Source organism: Dendrobates tinctorius, unplaced genomic scaffold (genome assembly GCF_039654945.1).
Source record: "Dendrobates tinctorius isolate UK_male_01 unplaced genomic scaffold, ASM3965494v1 ptg000035l, whole genome shotgun sequence".
In the NCBI taxonomy this organism is placed as follows: Eukaryota; Metazoa; Chordata; class Amphibia; order Anura; family Dendrobatidae; genus Dendrobates; species Dendrobates tinctorius.
In genome coordinates, this window is record NW_027361703.1 from 25,858,218 (window position 1) to 25,872,500 (window position 14,283).

General features: G+C 41.2%; 1 protein-coding gene across 3 annotated transcripts in view; it reads left to right on the top strand.

Moving 5' to 3' along the window:
* The window catches only part of ST7 (suppression of tumorigenicity 7), a 142,859-nt gene that overhangs the window by 52,721 nt on the left and 75,855 nt on the right, over positions 1–14,283 (top strand). The window lies entirely within an intron of this gene.

A 14,283-nucleotide genomic window follows, 5' to 3' on the forward strand; every position in this document is an offset into this window, starting at 1 on the left:
ATGGGGGATTAGTCTGTTAGAGCATGATGGCTTTTATATTTGGGTTGTAGCCTCCATCATACATGGTGCCCATAGTGAATATTACATAACCTGACAGAACTGCCGTTACCAAGGATGGCATTGCTTAGTAAGCGATTTGGAAGCCATTGACTCTAGTCTCCACTTGTCTGTCTGTGGCCACACAAAGAATCTGCATGTAACACGTGTTTCCCTGTCATATAACGGCACTCTGTTATGTATGGAGAGGTCATGTGTGGTATGAGATGTGCTGCGCATTTATCTTCTCCATTAATACAGCTGCAGGCGATTAGACGGCGAATATCTGCCGTGGTCCCACAAGGAGACCTGCAGGTGCCCATTGTGGCACCAGACAGCCTCTCACTGTCTCCCGGTGCTCTGACCTTGGCACATGACAGTCACCTTTAGAAGATTTGGGCACTTTGATCAGGTCAGAGGGTACGCTAATGTACAGACTCTGCAGTTTTACATTTACATTGGCTTCATATAGGACACAATTTTGAAGATTTCTGCTGGAATCGTTGTATTAATTGTAGGTATTTTCTTGCCATGCCTGAGATGCTATGGGGTGGATATATCTACATGTGATGGAAATCACAGCTTCATACTTATTGATGAAGGGTCTGCAGCTCTTTTCTGGGGGATCAGCAAGCTCTGCATTATGCATGTGTAAATCCTGAAACTACAAAACTTAAATTCTGGTGTGCCATCATAGCGGCAATTCTATGGCTATGTGTGACTGTTCTTGACAGGAGGAGAAGCTGATAGCAATGGCTGCTCTAGATATGAAATCCTCTGCGCCATCAGTTATGGATGATTTTGTCTTTATTGCTTGCAATGGCTTTCTGTGTTCCGGTTTCTTCTGTGCATCCAGGGTGTTCCTTTATCTTTTTGCACATGGCTTTCGATTAAAGCTGCAGACATACTATCTGTTTGCTTTCTGCTGCTAGCTGTTTGTTACCATGGCAGCCCGATTGCTAATAACGAGGAGGGGGTTACCATTGTGCTCATTTTAACATGGCAGTGGCAGAATACACCATACCAGGGGGTGCACGCAAATGCATTACCTGCCATTTTCATTGCTTACAAAAGCCATAGGAAGTCCTCTTTCTGTTTGTTTGTTACTAAGAATAATTCATATTTTTCTGTATCACTGTACAGTTTTGTAAGTAAGAACATTAGTAGTCCTCTAGATCTCCTACACGGTTTTTCCAGCTACATAGCCTGCAATGGAAGAACTCCAAAGTAAACTGAAAAATTAGAAAAACTGAAATAAAGTCAATTTGCTGCTGATGGATTGTGACTTTATTCTCATAATGGCTTAGATCACTTTTTGAGTAGACCCTGTAGATCAGTTCATTAATACATGGCTTCATATCTCTGTATGATTTATTTATATACCTGCCTGAGCAGAAAGGTGATCAATATGATATTAACTTTTTACATTTGTGAAGCAATGGAAAATAATCACTTTTTGAAGAGGATTGATCAGTTTTCCTGACATACCTGTTTTAGTAAATAGTAGAGATGGCAGAATCGATCCACAGGACCTCTGCCTAGCAACCAGATCAGTAATCCGTGACCACTGAACAGGAGCCTTGCAAAACGTCTCTTACCTGAAGGCATCCACGACTCGTCTTTCAATTGGCCAAGCTGGCATGTCATTCTTTGTGGTGTGAGACACACACTACATCTCACCATACCTGCTTACCAGGAGTTGTGGATGCCGTCTGTTGAGAGGCGATTCACAGGGTCCCCTACCAGTGGTACCAGATTACTAACCTGCCATCTGGATCAGAGTCCTGCGTATAGTCTCCTCTCCAATGGAATCCTCACAACAATTCTGGATTTATTTTTTTATTTTACATCTGTTTTGTTTGGCAATATCAGGTTGGTGCTGTAACACTGATTAAAATGATACCTGGGGTGAAGAAATCTGTCTTGTTGTTCTTGTGTAATCAGTGTTAGATGTTTTCAGTTAATGGGATGCCTGTCCTCCAGGGCGGGACTGTAGGCAGACTCTTAACTTCCTGCTCTAGGCCAGAGGAACCAAGGAAAGACCTACCCACAGGCCGCTCCGAAGCACAAACCTGTTCCTCATCGTAGAGACAGAGAAGACAGACTGTTTTTGTTTCGGGGCGGCCTGTGGGCAGGTCTTTGCTTGGGTTCTCTGGCTTAGAGCAGGAAGATAAGACTCTGCCTACAGTCCCACCTCGGAGCACGAGCGTTTTCCTCTCTGAAGACACACAACACTTTTAGAATAGAAGTCAATGGGTAGGATCAAAAGGCACACAGGCATCTTTTTAACCATTTTGCCAGTATTTCTCCATGGAAAAACACTAGTTGAAAAAACATCCAGAAACCACCAGTAAGATAGGCACCCATAAACAAGGGAATAACACTTTAAAAAGAAGAAGAAAACTGTAAAAATCGACTAATTTTTGTTCAAACAGAAAAAAATTACGATTTTCCTCATGGTCATTCGTATCCTATCCATATGACATTAATATGGTATTAATTTTCATACATCAACATTAAAAAAAATGTACAAGACTAAATACAATTTACAATGTTAGTTGAAATGTATCCATAAAAGTCGAATGCAATGTCAGGACTCTCTACAGCGCTCACCTTTTCTTCTCTGGGCAATCTTTCTTCCGGAAGTCACAAACAAGTGGTCCTTCTTCAGAGAAAACAACCTTCAGACTTTTTGGGACATCTGTAAGAATGATTGTCCAGAAAAGAAAATGTAAACCTTGCCATGAGACTTGTCATGCCAACAGTAAAGCATCTGGAGAACATTTGTGTGTGAGGTTGTTCTGCATCCAAGGGAGTGGACTCGCTCGCAATTTTGTCTAAGAGCACTTTCCTGAATATAGAGTTGTATCTAAACACCCTCCAAGAGCAACTTCTTCCAATGTTCCAGGAACAATATGGTGGTGGACAATGGAGAACCATGTCACAAGGCAGAAGTTATGCCTGAGTGGCTCTGTGAACAAAACATGGACATTTTTAATTCATAGCTAGGAAACTTCAAAGATCTCAATCCATTAAGAACTTGTCAGTCCTCAAAAACCCAGAAATTGTATCAAACTCCAAGCAACGATTAGGTAAAATTGGAAAAAAGGGGAAGAAAGGTCCTGCTTTGCAAAAAAGTCCAAAGCTTTTGCGAAAGAACAAGCTATTGTTCCAAACTCGTAGCCCTATACATGTCACTTATGTGATTATTTTGTTTTTCTGGATTTTATTCTTAAAATAATTGGACTTTTTTGCAAAGCTGGACCTTTCTTCCCCTTTATTCTGATTGTTACGTGACTACTGTACGTGGTCCGTACTTTCCACAACACATGCCTTCAGGTGAGCTGGTTTTCTTTTTATTTTAGGTAAAATTGGGTTGTCATTTATTCAGGATTTGGCCCAGAAGATGATGTCCAGCATTCCAGGGTGAAATTCAAAAGGCTTGAGGCAAAAAAAAAAAAAAAAAAAGGTCAACACCTTAAGGCTACGTTCCCACGATGGCTTTTTGGTGCATTTATGATGCTGAGTGTTTTTGCTGCCTCAGAAAAACTGTTTTACATTTCCAGCAAAGTGGAATTGCCCACTGTACTTTTTTTTTCCTCAGTGAAAACTCACCTCTGGCGCGTTTCAAATCCACAGCATATGGTATTGATATGGTATATATGGCATATGATATTTCTCTTACTGGTATGTTGAGTTTTCTGTGCAGATTTTCATTCTTAGACTTTCATTAGATGTGGAAAATCTGCATTTGTACAAAAAAAGTGTCTAAGTAAAACCGCAAGTACCTTAATTTTAAATAATTGGTGCAAAACTTCTGCAGCGTCAAAACTCCCCTAAAGCTCATTGTGGGGATGTAGCCTCCATACTGAGTGTTTGCCTAAACTTGAAGTATTTGTCTATAGAAGGATAAACTTCTGAAATGCTTATAATTGTACATCAGTAACATAGAAACTTCTGACAGAATATCCAAGACACTGAGGTAGCAAAGCAATCTGCGAAAACCAACATTTGTCAGTCTCAAAACTTTTGGCCATGACTGTAGAAATGATTCCTTTTACATTGGTATGTGAACTTTATTCTAATGACTTTTTTGGTTAATGGTAGAATTTTTTTTATCTAGGACATTCAGCCATGACACAGGGAGCCTTTTCAATCTTGAGTGTATACAAAGCATGACACTAATGCTTCCCAATATTTGGAAGGCTGAGCCTGCATTGCTATATATACCAGCTTGCTTGCTCATGTTTAAAGCTCTTCCTGGTGATTGCCTACATTAATGGGTTGTTTGGAGGCTAGAACTACTGCGGAACTAATAGATCATCTTTTAGGCTTCTATCTTCAGGAGCTCAAAGCTGCAAGTACAGAGAAGCATGTTCACTCTTTAGTTTGAAGTTTGTAATTCTTTTTCTGTCAGTGCAGCTTTTTTATTGCACATAAATGGATTTATTAATCTGATCCATAACACTAATTTCACTGGCCACCTAGCAGCACCTCCTGTGCGTACATTAATTAATTAGCAATTAGCTGACAGTTTCGGAAAGCTCATACTTTAACTATGCAATGCCTCACTAACGAATGGGTAGCACATCAAAGGTGAAGATAATTGTTCTGGAGGCAAGACTGGTCATCTGTAGCCCATGCCAGAGACATCACGTGGCAATGGAAATGCACGATTTCCATGCCATATCGTTGATGATCTGAATACCATCCATGGATGTATTTGTAACTGGGGGACATAATCACTCCAGGAATTTTGGTCTTGTGGAAAGCACAGAAATGGAATATCACCCTCAGTTATGGTTATATTGTAGTCCTGTTTGGTGAGTCTAGAATGGTGAAAGTACAGTGGTTATAAAAAGTCTACACACTCTTGTTAAAATGCCATGTGAAAAAAACATACCAAGAAGAATCCTTTCGGAACTTTTTTTTTCTACCTTTAATGTCAATCACAATCTGGACAATGTCATTAAAAAAAATAACTGTTTCTAATTCAATTTTTTTTTTTTAAAGAACTAAAATAATGTGGTTGCTTGAGTTTAATACTTTTGTCAAAGTACCCTTTGAATTTTAAGACATTATTTAGTCTATTTGTGTAGGAGTCTGTTCACATGGTACATCTTGAATTGGCGATCTTTGCTCACTCGTCCTTGTAGTAATGCCCCAAACCTGTCAGATTTTGGAAGCCTTGATGTAGGTTTTGGCAAAATATAGCCAAAACCTACATCAAATAAGCAGTTGCATTTTACAGATAAAGCCATGGTGCAAGAACAAAGAAAATGTTGTGAATAACCTAGTAGAACAGCTAAACGTTATATGGTTAAATTGACAACTGTGTACGGACTATTGTATAACATGAGTTACATAATACAGAGTGTTTTTTTATTTTGACATTGGCGTGAAGCTGCTAAACGAAGTTCCCTAACTCTAGTATTATACTTACCAGCCACCGTCTTCCGCTCTTCCTGGTGCCGCTCCACACCCATGCCATCATCTTGTGACCGTAACTTCTAACGTGACCGTTACCTCTGACTTCCAGCCAAAGTTCTCATTTTAAGTCTATGAAAGTCTTGTTCTGACTCTCAAAGATTTACATTGAATAGTGACTTCTGGATGGCTCTAGCAAACACTGGCACAATCTGGCAGGTCACAACCGACCAGTGTGGCGCTGATGAGTATAAAACTAGGGGCAGGGAACCTGGATTAGTAGCACCACTCCACTGCTGCTGTAGAAAAAAAGAATGCTGGAGTGGTGCTTTAAATGTGACTAATTCACAACACTATCATATCCCCAAGTGTTCACACTTATATGTAACTACATACAATGAGCCATCCTCCTCTCGTCTGACCAGGATAAGGGGCATGGATGAGAACCTTTATAATATATCATCCAGAAAATGTCATTGTCCTATTCATGTTGTCGCTTTTGAATCTTAGATCTGCCCAAATTTCTGCAGTGACTGCTCTTCAAAGAATTCCTCTCTGATCTCATATATAGTTACAAAAAGTTGAAGATATAAGAAAAAAAAAAAAAATTATATATATATATATATATATATATATATATATATAAATTTTTTTATTTTTTTTTATGTAACTTTTTAAGCACTTTTTTTTGTTAGATTTAATATGTACTGTAGGGGAAAAAACAAACATTTAAGAAGTGTCTTGTGCATGCGAAAACTAGCTTATGGGGTGTGTGCACTTATCTCATTGTCAGCCTAGTGAGTGAGTGAGAAGTGGAGTCGACCTTTAGTCATGTGGGCGTTGCTTGTGACAAATGGCTAATTCACATAGAGTTTAGTGCACTCAGAAAATCAATAGATTTACTATTGATGTGCAGATGTAATCACACTCTGGTGCTCATACTAAGTTGCCTCTCAGATTGTTTCTTTTGCCGCTCGTCGTAAAATTGCTGCATTTTTTGGCTTCTTTTATATTGATGGCCAAAAATAACTATTATTAAAACTGGTAATGCCCAATATTTCTTGGTGAAGTACAGTAATTGTTGTGACCACTAGGTTTTTCTGCTTGGTTCCTGAACTCCAGCCAAGTCATTGGGCTCCATTGACAGATCAAAGTTAAGAATTTCTTATTGGCCTAGATCTGGATGACCCATGTCAATATTCTCCCTAAGGTCTATTTCACATGTCCTGATATTTCCAGTACTAGAAGAACCAGTACTGGAGATGTCCATGTACGTGTGTTTAATACGTGTGGCCTACGGGTAGAATGAGAGAATAAGAGGATCTGCAATCTTGGACCGAATTCATACCAACAGGGAGGAAATGATTGAAGAAGTAAAGGTGGTTGGGAATTTAGGAGGCAGTGATCATGCTATCCTTAAATTTTCAATCACGAGAGGAGGAAGACATGTGAGGATTCAGACTTTAAAATTGGACTTCAGAAAGGCAGATTATAATGAACTCAGAGGTCAGGAAAGAACCAATGGCTGGATGTTCAAAAGGACAGAAATGTCCAAGAAGGATGGGAGACTTTACTAAATTCTCACTGCACATTCAGTAGCAATCCAGAAATGAAGAATAATTGTAACTTTTAAACAGAACAGTATGGATGAACTCGGAACTTATTCACTTGTTAAAAAGGAAAAAAGAAATGTATATTAAATAGAAAGAGGGGGGGCGCATCTAAATAATGCTGTTTTCAGGGCAAGCGTCAGAAGAGTAAAGCCAGTAATAAAGTGAGGCTTGCAAGGGAGACCAAAAGCATTAAAAAAGAATTTTAGGGGCATGTCAAAAGCCAAAGAATAGTCAAAGGTGCTATAGGATTTTTACAGAATGAAAAGGGTGAAGTGGTCAAAAATGATGAGAAGACCAAACTTTTAAATTCCTATTTTGCATCTGTGTTCTCTAAGAAGGCAATTGTAACCTCCCCTGATCTTCATCGTGACATCAAAAAAATAAAAGAATCCACACTATCCATCTACAGAGAGATGGTGAGGGAACACTTGGCTAATTTAAATGAATTACATCCTAGAGTACTGAAAGAGTTAGCAGAGGAAATTGCAGAACCGCTAGCCAAAATCTTTGAAAAATCCTGGAGAGCAGGAGAAGTCCCAGAAAATAGGGAAAACATTTGAACTTCTCCAATCATCAAAAAAGGAAAGAAGATGAGGCCAGGAAATTAGAGTCCTTACTTCTATACCAGGGAAGACCATTGAACACATTATTAAACAGCATGTCTGCAAGTACTTGGATACGAATAAAGTAATTAACCAGATCCAGCGTGTCTTTGTAGCAAACGATTAATTCCAGACTAATCTAATTTCTTTCTATGATGGAATCACTGGGTGGATCAGTTGCATATCCAATTGGAAGAGTGGTGTTCAACATTTTTATAAATGATCTAGATAAGGGAACTGAAGGTAAACTAATCACATTTACAAACGATGCAAAGCTAGGAGGGATAGCTAAAGGCCCCTTTGCACACATCAATGTCCCAGCGATCCCACCAACGATTCGACGTGGATGGGATCGCTGGTACATAGTTAGCTGATCGCTGGTGAGCTGTCACATAGACAGACCCACCAGCGATCAGGACCAGCGAGCAAGCTGGTATCCAAGGTAAACAGTGGGTATCTAAGAGCCGCGCGGCTCTTAGATACCCGCTGTTTACCCTGGAAACCAGCATGCATGTAATGGTATTTAACAAGGAGAAATGCAAGATTCTACATCTGGGCAAGAAAAACAGAAATTACATCTACAGAATAGAACTACGGAGCAGCACGTGAAAAGATTAGACTGCAGATGAGTCAACAGTGTGATGTAGCAGCAAAAAGGGAAAACGCAGTTCTAGAATGTGTAGAGAAGCAGAGAGTCTAGATCACGTGCAGTAATTATGCCCGCGACTCCTCTTTGGTCATGTCTCATCTGGAATACTGTGTTCAGTTCTGGGCACCACATTTAAAAAAAGACATTGAAAAACTGGAGTAAGTTCAGAGAAGAGCTAACAGGATGATGTGCGGATTACAAAGTATGTCCTATCATGACTGTTTAAAAGATCTGGGAATGTTTATCTTGCAAAAAGGAGACTTAATAGTTGTCTACAAATATCTGAAAGGATGTCAGTGTAGAGGGATCATCCTTATTCTCATTTGCACATGGAAACACAAGAAGCAATAGAATGAAACAAAGGGAGAGGATACAGATTAGCTATTAGAAAAACTTTTTGACAGTGAGGGTGATCAATGAGTGGAACAGGCTACCACGAGAGGTGGTGAGTTCTTCAATGGAAGTCTTCAAACAGAGGCTGGACAGACATCTGCCTGAGATGGTTTAGTGAATTCTGCGCTGCATTCAGCATGAAGTTGGACATGATGCCCCTTAGGTCCCTTCCAACTGTAACATTCTGTGATTCTATGAACTGTGTGCTGCATCAGTATCACACATACTGGTGCATGGGAATCAGCGGTACTGTCCGATCTGTTCCCGGCGCCGGGTGCTGAAGACAGCTTACATCATTGTTCCCTGCTCGTGCAGCAATCAGCGTGAGCAGGGGACAATGTTGAGTTGTAGTCAACTGATTACAGCAAGTGCAGGCGGCAACTGATTGGAGTATTCATCAGCCGCTTGCGCTATAAATAATAATAAAAATGACGTTTGGTTCCCCTGTTATTTTTGATAACCAGCCAGGCAAAACTGACATTTGCGGAGAGAAATCCTCAGCTGTCAGCATTAGCAAGGCTGGTTATCTAGAATGGAGGGGTCCCCATGCCATATTTTTTAATTATTTAAATTTTAATAAGGCTTGGGGGTCCCCCCATTTTTGACAAACAGCCATGCTATAGCAGACAGCTGGGGGCTGGTATTCTCACGCTGGTGAGGAACCATATATATTGTCCCCACCCTCCCAGCCTAAAAATAGCAGCCGTTCTAGAAAAAGCGCATCTATTAGATTCGCCAATTCTGGTGCTTTGCCCAGCTCTTCCCACTTGGCCAGCTCTTCCCACTTGTCGAGTTGATGTCACCTTTGTATTGTCCTGTGACATCAAGCCCTCAGGTTAGTGATGCAGAGGCGAAAGGCGCCTGTCCATTACTAATCTTATAGTTTTATTGTAAATAAACACAGCAAGAATAAAGTCCTCTATTTGAAAGAAAAAATAACTTTGACTTTATTTAAAAACAACAAACACCGTTATAATCCTCTAATGCCCATTCCATTGAAGTCCTTGTCCCCTGTAATAAAATTAAAAAAACAACCATAACTTGCAGCTGTCCGTCGTTCTGTCCCATGACATAATCCATGTCTACGATAAATCGTTTTCAACCTGGACGGTGCCAAGATGTGACCGTCTAGCCTGAAAACCACTGATGAATGAGCTGCTGCGAGTCCTGCATCAGTGACCAGTTATGACCTCATAAAGGTTACCACGGGTCACTGAGGCTGTATTCCCAGCCAGGCCCCTGATCTGCGGCGATTTCCGCACTGTGAGAAAGTCTCATAGTGCAGCAGTGAGCTCAATGAGTTTAGGATCTATAACTATAGGATTAGTAATGGATGGGTGTCTTATAGACTCCTCTCCATCACTAACCCTTGTGCTTGATGTCACTGGACAAAACAAAGGTGACATCAATTCCACAAATATGAACCCCCACTTGCCACCGCCACAGGGCAAGTGGAAGAGCCGAGCAAAGCGCTAGATTTGATCTAATAGATGCTCTTTTTTTTCTGGGGCGGCTGTGGGTTGCTATTTTTAGGCTGGGGTGGCCCCTAGCTATCTACTTTAGCATGGCTGGTTGTAAAAAAAAGGGGGGGGGACACCACACCATTTTTTTAAAATTTATTTAAATAATTAAAAAATGCAACATTTGGACTCTTTTCTATTCTTGATAACCAGCCTGGTTAACGCTGACAGCTGAGGGTTTCAGCACACAACTGTCAGTTTTGCCTGGCTGGTTATCAAAAATACAGGGGAACCCACGTCAATTTATTTTTTTTAATTTATTTATAGCGCAGGCTGCAGCTGATGAATATTCCCATCAGCCCCTGCCCTCGGTTATCAGTTGAATGCAACTCTCAACATTGTCTCCTGCTCCCGCTGATCGCTTTATGAGCAGGGAACAATGATGTGAGCCATCTTCAGCACCTGGTGCCAGGGAACAATGCAAACAGTACTTCTGATTCCCAGGTGCCGATACGTGTCTCACTGATCATACATGGATGACATCCGGTGTGCACGTGTGAGGGACGTTTTGCGGCCTGTACTGCTGTTAGACTTGTCAGCATGTTTTACACACAGACATACAGTCCATGGAAACACACTGACATGCACATTCAATCACTTGAATTGGTCTATGTGTGTACGTGTGTCTGGTACGTGTGAAAACTGTCACCACACGTACCAGAGACACTGATGTGTGAATAACACTCAGTCAGAAAAATGTAGTGTGAACAGTTTTGTGTGTTAATCAGCTTTTGAATGTCATAATGTCAAAATCCCTATTGTAGCAGGGAATACAGAACACACCAATGATCGCTGTAGCTCTCTAATTCTTGAGGGAGGCCCCCTATTACTCTCTATTCAGACATTTCCCTATTTATTATTTATAAATGTCATATGCAATCTAAAAGGGTCATTATGCTTTTTGTGCAGACCATTGGTTCTCTCTATCCCTCCTGTCCAATGACCCTTCAAAACCTCAAGACCACTTTCCAGCACATTGAGTTCTGTTGTGAAGTTTTTGAGTATAATCGGCTTGAAGCTTTTTTTTTTTTTTTTAATAGGTGGAAAAAAGACCTCTTCCTGAAATATTGAGAAAATAAATGTTCTGAATTGGGGCTTCCTTGAAAACTGTACAGCCATCCATGTATAATTGGGCTGCTGTATAATAAATTGCATCAGATTGATACATAACCCAATGCACTAACTTGTTGTTTTTGTTTTTTTTTGTTTTTTGTTTTTTTTCTTCCCTAACTCACTCATGTCATTATGTGAAATGGAAGTATTCCCATTTGATTTGCATTTTAATCTTGTTACACACAAATGAGGGCAGCCTATGAAGGCTCACCGTCTGATCAGGGAGCGGTGTATGACATGGATCATATAAACCAGCTCTAATTCCTGGTTCTTTAGCAACTCTAGGGTGATCTCTAACGAAAGTTACCAGAGAAGCAGGTTGTGTAATGAAACTGGTGAACGTGGGCAGGTACTTCTCACTGTCATATTAATAAATCCTAGCTCACAAGACATCTGAACAGGATAAACTATAACCATAAATTATGTATCATAAATCCATCAACTAATGATATTGTTGTAATGATTAATAACACCATAGGTGACAGCCTAGAACCATCTGTTGTTTTGAGGCACACTAGAAACCTTCTGAAAGTAGACCACAATAGTGGAAAAATAACCTGTAAAGCTCGGTTACTTTGTGTGTATGTATGTATATGTATGTGTGTATATACTGTATATATAATATATTTACACCGTATGAATGCAGCAGCTACTGGTAAATTTCAAAAGAAAAAATAGATACCAATAAAAGTAAAATTGAGACATCAGTAGGTTAAATGTTTTTGAATATCCATATTGAATCAGGAGCCCCATATACTGCTCCATAAAGTTCATGATGGGCCCCTTAAGCTGCTCCATACAAAATACACCCCATATAATGCTGCACAAAGGTTAATAATGGCCCCATAAGATGCTCCATAGAATAATATGCCTCGTATACTGCTCCATAAAGGTTGATGGCCCCATAAGAAGCTCCATAGAATAATATACCCCATAGCTGCCCCATAAAGGTTATGGCCCCATAAGATGCTCCATAGAATCTTCAACATAAGATGCTCCACAGATTATGCCCCCATATGCTGCCCCATAAGATGCTCCATAGATTATGCCCCATATGCTGCTCCATAAGATGCTCCATAGATTATGCCCCCATAAGATGTTCTGTTGTGAATTGTCTTTCTGGGCTCCCTCTGGTGGTTACTGAAGGTAGTGGAGCTGGTCAGATTGACAGAGGTGTTGCAAGTTCTCTTTCTGGGCTCCCTCTGGTGGTTACTGGAGGTAGTGGAGCTAGTCAGATTAACAGAGGCTTGCCACCTGATAATGATGATGACGATTGGAGATCTGGGATTTCCGACTGGTGTATTTAAGACAGCTGACTTCCTTCAATCCCTGCTGGTGAATTTATTCCTGTGCCTTCTGAGGTCTGATGTCTCCTGCTCTGTTCCTGCATGGATAAGCTAAGTGGTTCATTTGCTAATCGTTTTGCATTTGATCTGGTTTTGTCTATCTCTGCTTTGTGCAGGTCAGCTTGCTCCTGCTGGGGCTGTGCTGGATCACCACCCATATATTACTGCTTGTGTCAGTTTGTTCTGTCCCCTGTTATATTGGTCTCTTTTTGCTTTGCTTTCAGTATATACCAGAGTACTGATATGGGGGGGGCGAAGTCGTGTGACTTCAGTGGTGTTTTTTTTTTGTGTGCATCAGACATGTTGGTTTTTTGCATGATTGCAGACAGTGTCTTTCCTTTCCTGTCCTGTCTAGTCAGTTTGGGCCCCATAATTTGCTCAGTCTATTTTTCTGCCTGCGTTTGTGTTTTCATCTTGTCTCACCGACAATATATGTTTGGGGGCTATCTATTTCTTTGGGGTCTGCTCCAGGGCAGTTTAGATTTCACCTTTCTTGCTTTAGGCTGAGTTAGCTTTCCGGCTGTGCCGAGGTGTCTAGGGCATCGTAGGTACGCTCCACGGCTACTGCTAGTTGTGTGGATAGGATCAGGGGTCTGCAATCCGCTTAGTTACCAACCTCTCTGGTTTTCTATGGCTTAGCCTGGACCTGCTATCCTCCTCCATGACCCAATCATAACAATGTTCCATAGATTATGCCCCCATAAGATGCTCCATAGATTATGCCCCCATATGCTGCCCCCATAAGATGCTCCATAGATTATCCCCCATATGTTGCTGATGCAAATAAAAAAAAAAAAAAAAAAAAGACATACTCACCTCTCTGTCGCTGGGGGACAGGTGCCGGTGTCGCCGCTGGCTCAGGATCCGGCACCTGAGATATTCACCTGTCCCCGGTCCATCACTGCTTGCCGCTGGCTGCCGCGTTCTCTGTCAGTGACATTCAGGCAGCAGAGGGCGCAGCGCGCACTAACCACGTTACCGCGCCCTCTGCTGCATGACCATCACTGATAGAGGACGCAGCAGACAGCGGCACCAGTGATGGACCAGGGAAAGGTGAATATTGCAATACTTACCCCCTCCTGGCGTGGTCTCTGCAGCCCCGTTTTCCCACGGTCTCCCTTCCTTCCTTCAGCGGTCATGTGGTACCGCTCAATAAAGTCATAAATATTCATGACTTTAATGAGTGGTACCATGTTACCGCTTAAGGAAGGAAGGGAGACCATGGGAGAAGCGGGGGGGGCTGCAGAGACCGCACCGAGAGGGGGTAAGTATGGCCTGACACCCCCACTGCCGACCCCCTGGTATATGACACACGTATAAGCCGAGAGGGGGGGACTTTCAGCCCAAGAAATTGGCTGAAATCTCGACTTATACGCGAACACTTAAACAGAATATAACTCCAGATATATCAAACTTCTGTGAAATCAAACTGTCCACTTAGAAAGCAACCCTGATTGACAATTAATTTCACATGCTGTTGTGCAAATGGAATAGATAACAGATGGAAATTATTGGCATACCCTCATAGGGTATAATGCAGCCCCCCTCATATAATATAATGCAGCCTCCCCATAGAGTATACTG